General features: G+C 54.6%; 1 long non-coding RNA gene across 1 annotated transcript; it reads right to left on the bottom strand.

Moving 5' to 3' along the window:
- Positions 1-846: 846 nt before the first annotated feature.
- On the bottom strand, positions 847-3,474 carry LOC144382231 (uncharacterized). Its single transcript, XR_013448747.1, has 3 exons — positions 2,963-3,474; positions 2,732-2,810; positions 847-2,433 (listed from the first exon to the last, which is right to left on the bottom strand). It is a non-coding gene; the product is annotated as an uncharacterized LOC144382231 (long non-coding RNA).
- Between the last annotated feature and the right edge of the window lie 1,880 nt (positions 3,475-5,354).

The raw sequence follows: 5,354 nt of genomic DNA on the forward strand, positions 1-5,354 counted from the left end.
GCGCTCGGCCCCTCCCTCCGGCGGAGGCCGGGACGGCGGCGAGTGGAGATGGGGGGCGCCGGGGGCGAGGCCCTCCCACGGGCTGCGGCGCGGCCCTTCCAGGGGGAGGTCCTGCTCTGGGGGGCTCAGTCCCTCAGCCCCCCCAGGCCAACGGGGGCTCCTCGGGCGCAGGGTGCTCAGCTTCTGCCCGGGCCCCACTCAGTCCGGGGTCCGAGTCACAGCTCCCCTCCCCCCACCCCGCCTCTCCCCAGCGCCCCCGGCCCTTTAACTGGCCCCTTCCCGGCCCCCACTGCCCAGGGGTCCAGGGCCAGGCCTGGGCCCCCCACCGTTTCCGGGGTTCAAGCCCCGCCCACCGCCGGTTCCCGGGGAGGGGGGGGTCCCTGTAACCTGCCCCCCTCCCCTGGGCCCGCCCCTAGACTGCGGCCCCCTGCCCTAGGGCTACCGGGCGAGTGGAGGGGGGTGAAGGAAGCTGCTCCGGCCCCGCCCCCCCAGCCTGCGCGCGCCCCCGCCCTCTCCCCCTCCCCCCAGCGCGCGACCCTCCAGAGATAGGGATTTAAATAAAATTTGAATAAATCCCCTTCCTCAAGCCGGAGGGTGGAAGGAAAGGATGGAAGGGGGCAGGGAAAGGGGGAGGGGGCAATTGGGGTGCCTCAGCCCCCCTGGTCCCCCGGCCCCGCGCTGCTTCGGCCCGGGGCCCTGGCCGCCTCTCTCATCCCTCCTGAGCTCCTTCCTCCTTCCTCCTCTCTTCCCCCACCCCTCCCTCCTCCTTCCCTCCTCCTCCTCCTCTTTACTCCCTCCTTCTCCCAGAGGAACCCCGCCCCCTGCCCCCTCCTCTCCCCACCACCTCCACTTTCCAGGACGAACACGCGCAGGGCACGACGGAAATCGTAGTCCTGCGGACGCTGGTGGTACCGTGGGAACAATGGGATGCTGGGGCCAGCGGGGACTACAAAGAAGATGGCGGAGGGCGTGCCAAGCCGGGAGCCGAGGATGCCGGGAGTTATAGTCCGGTTGCCCCGAGGCTCCCCGTTGCAGAGGATAGAGAAGGAGCGGGAACGATGACTACAAACAAGATGGCCTTCTCCCCCGACCCGACCTCCTTCCCAGGCACTCACACGCCCTCCTGTCCACAACCCTCCGCGTGTGTGGTACCTGACGGGAGTCGCAGTCCATCTGCTGCCTTCCCGCTGCCATTTCTACTCGTCAGGAACAATGGAAAGGTGAAAAGGAACGAGAACTACAAGCAAGATGGCGGAAGAGGGGCGTACACCTGACTAGTAGTCGGTCTTTTGAGGTGCGATGGGAATAGTAGTTTTGTAGCCTTCTAGTGTGCCTTAAGAATGGCGGAACCACGAGAATAAGGAGACTACCATAAAGATGGCAGGCTACCTGGCCTCTCCCCGTCGCCTCATTCTACCACCTTGGGCACCTCGCCCGCCTGAAACATCGAAATCCCCCTCCAGGTGGTGCAGAGCCTGACGGGAGTTGCAGTCTTCCCAGCTCCGCTCTATTATCTTTGGTCGAGACAATGGAAGGGGAAAGGGGCGGGGACAACCAGCAAAGATGGCGGTCGAAGGGAAGGGGAGACGGCGACCTGGGATTTGTAGTCCGTGCGCTAAGACTGTTCCCTTGTGGAAACGCGGGGAAGGACTACAATGGTGATGGCGGCCCATGGCTCGTTCTCTGCGGCAGTGCCTGCTGGGGGACGTAGTCCCTTCCTTAGCTCTCCAGAGAAAGGACGTGGGCTGTTGAAATGTGCATCACGGCGGACACGCCAAATTGCGAGCCTACGGAAAGCGAGAGTGTCTTTCCTCCTCTCGCCACCACCTCTTTCTGGACGACCTGCCGGGAATTGTAGTCCCACGCCTCCACTCGCTAGTGGAGGGGGAGAATTTATGTCACTAGTGGGGCTCAGTGCGGGTGAGGGAGAAAGACGTCCGGGAGATCTAAGGAATATATAATGTCCGCCCCCGCGTGTGGCAAGGACTTCATATTTGAGGGTAAGGCTCTTAAAGGAAAGCAACAGTAATCCGTATTGTCGCGACAAGGGAGGCGTGGTTCTCGCCGAAAGTACCATCACGCTGTTGTCCCCTCGGAAAGCTTGGGCGCCTCACACCCGATGTTTGTTCCCCCAAACCTCATGGAATCGGTATCTTCCAGGTCGTGAGGACGCCAGGGAAGAAAGAGGCTCTGAAGTCATAAAAAATCCCCGCCCCTCCTTGGGAAGTCACCAAACCTCGGTTTTCTCATCTGAAAAATGGGGATAATGATACCTACCTCCAAGTAGAGTTAGGTGTGTTAGGACAATGTTCACGAAAGTGCCCAGCTCTGGGCCTGACACGGGGCACGTGTTGGTAGTTCCTTTTTCGAGGTCCCTTCCTGCCCAGCTCTTCTGGGATCCCAGGAATCCATCATGCCGGAAGAGGTTAGCTGCTGTGAGAAGAAAACTGTAGCAGGCAGTCGGCCCCCATCTTGAGCCGCACCCCCTCCTCCACCACCACCCCCCGCCCCCCTCATCTGAGTCCTCCAGCGTCCACTACCGAGCACTGCTCCCAGGGGGCGCCCATTCTCCATTTGACTGAGGTCCTGCAGCCTCGCCAGATTGCTCAACCTGAAGTTGTAGGTTGTGCGTCCTGCCCAGCCTGAGCTCCAACCCGGCTTGGAGGCATCCCTCTAGACGTCTCAGCTGCCAAAGCAAATGAGACTGCTTCTCACCTTTGTGCCTTCTTACCTGTCTTCTTGATCTTCCTCCTCTGCCCGGAAAACTACTCACTTCTGACCCCAAGCCAGCACCCCTGCTCTCCTCTCTTCTGTGTTTGAGAGAAGAGGGTTAGAGGGCCCTGCGGAAGACTTGGTGGGTGTGGTTTTTCTGTCCGGGGAAGTTAACTCTGGCCAGTGTAGTGGGGTCTTAAGTTTGCAGGGACTGGCCTGAGGCTGAACTGAGGCTCCTTCCATTTCCCACCTTATCAGGAAATCCTTGGCTCCCACACGATTGTCTCCTCTGTGTCCTCGCTGCTTTAGCGTTGGCTTGATGATTGTTCAGGACTTTCTCAAGGGCTTTTCCCACTGCCTGTTAGGTCCTTCCCCTTCCCCATCTCGCTTCTCTACTCTTCATCCTTCAGGTTTCTGTTTAAATGCCACTGCCCCAATGAAGTCTTCCTGTAATTCCCAGATGAAATTCATTTATTGACTCACTACACTGTAAGCTTTATGAGGTGTCCACTTCACATATTAATTCAGTGCTTTCAGCATCTCATCCGATCTTCAGAAGAATCCTATGAGGTAGAATCCCATTTTCTAGATGAGGAAACTGGGGCCCAGACAGATGAGTGGTAGAGCCAGGATTCAAACCTAGAACTCCAGAACCCATCCTGAGGACTACTGCAACATCCACAAACAGATCAAATCCAGCCAGATGTGTATGCTTAGTTTGGCACAACAACAACAAATTTCTCCTGCAAAAATGGATTTCCACTTTCCTGAAATCTAGCAATACTGAGGCCCTGTTCCTTGTACAAGAAACAAGTGGACCTGAGCAAATGGCTGCCCCTTTGGATAAGACATGTACTCACCAGTTCAACACAGTCCCCTCCCCACCCCCCCCAGCTTGCTTCAGTTCTAATGTAAACATTATGGGCCCCACTCCATTAACTGAGACAACCAGTATAAGCCTGTTGAGGGTAAAGACCATTTCTTACACTGTATATATAGCACCCCAGTGCCAGGCTCATAAACCTTATTTATGCATTTTGTCTAAGACACTTTGGAAGTGGATCGCTTAGGACCACTCAGTGGTGCGGTTTTCTTTGTGAGGGCCTGGACTGTAGGCCTACAGACCAGTTTCAGAAATAGGTCGGACCACTCAGTATCTAGAGGAACTGCTGAAAAGGAATGAAGGGCACTTGCCTACTTTCAGAACTATCTGCAACCTTGGAATGAGCACACTGAATTCAGGAGCTGGAGCAGCCCATTTATCCTGAAATTCCTCCCTATCCTGAAGGCTGTTTGCTGCTTGTCCTTCTCGATCTCTTCTAGATTTCTGTAGATGTTCATAGCTTCTATATCAGCCAGGATAGGCTAGGTTAAGTTGCGATAACAAATAACACCTAAGTTTGGGTGGCTTATAACAACAAAGGTCTGTTTCTTACTCATGCTGCATGTCTAGTGGGGGTGGTCTGCTCCTTCCAGTCACTCAGGGAAGAGGCTCCATCTTGATATGAGTTTCCATGTGACAGTTCTGCTCACATTGTATTGACCAATCCATAACCTGACCTAACTTCAAAGGGGGCAGAACAGAGATGTCTCCACATGCCTGGAAAAACTGGAATACTTGTGAGCAACCCTAATGACAAGGACAGCTTCCTAAGGGCCTTAGGGGAAGTTAGTGCCACCATATAGTGGATTTTCTGGGCAAGCACCCACTAGGAGACACCTGCTGAGTGAGCTCTTCTGTTGTCATATGGGATGGCAACATCCACACGAAGGAGAGAGAAGTCTGATATACATTGACCTAAAGTGGACAAGTGAACAGAAAATGCCTCTGAGAGGTTGATGGTCAGCCCTGGGATCAATCATCACAAAAAGCAAGGTGCCCCCTGGGGTACCTGGGTGGCTCAGTTGGTTAAGCGTCCGACTCTTGGTTTTGGCTCAGGTCATGAGCTCAGGGTCGTAAGATCGAGCCCCAAGTCAGGCTCCGTGCTCAGCTTGGAGTCTGCTGGAGATTCTCTCTTTCCTTCTCCCTCTACCCTTCCTCCTGCTCTCTCCTTACATAAATAAATAAATAAAATCTTAAAAAAAAAAAAAAAGGCAAGGTGCCCCAAAAGCTGCCTGGATCTGATTAGTGAAGATCCCAGAAGTGAAATGCTCAGCAATGGGTGTGGCTCCACAAGGCCTGCTTCTCCCTCTCCCTCTGCCTCTCGCCCCCACTTGTGTTCTCTCTCACTCTGCTCTCTCTCTCAAATAAATGTTTTTAAAATCTTAAAAAAATAAATAAAATAGAAACAAACAAACAGGGGCTCCTGGGTGGTTCAGTCGGTTGGGCATCTGCCTTCGGCTCAGGTCATGATCTCGGGCTTCCTGCTTAGCAGGGAGTCTGGTTCTCTCTCTCCCTCTGCCGCTCCCCACTGCTCTTTCTCTCTCTCTTTCAAATAAAATCTTAAAAATAAATAAAAACAAACAAACAGAAAATACCAAGTGTGGGCAAGGATGTGGAGAAATTGGAATCCTTGTGCATTGCTGACGGGAATGTAAAATACTGCAGCCACTGTGGAGGACAATATGGCAGGTCCTCAAAAAAAACCCCATGAGGGGTGCCTGGGTGGCTCAGTGGTTAAGCATCTGCCTTCGGCTCAGGT

Source organism: Halichoerus grypus, chromosome 6, assembly GCF_964656455.1.
Source record: "Halichoerus grypus chromosome 6, mHalGry1.hap1.1, whole genome shotgun sequence".
Classification (NCBI taxonomy): domain Eukaryota; kingdom Metazoa; phylum Chordata; class Mammalia; order Carnivora; family Phocidae; genus Halichoerus; species Halichoerus grypus.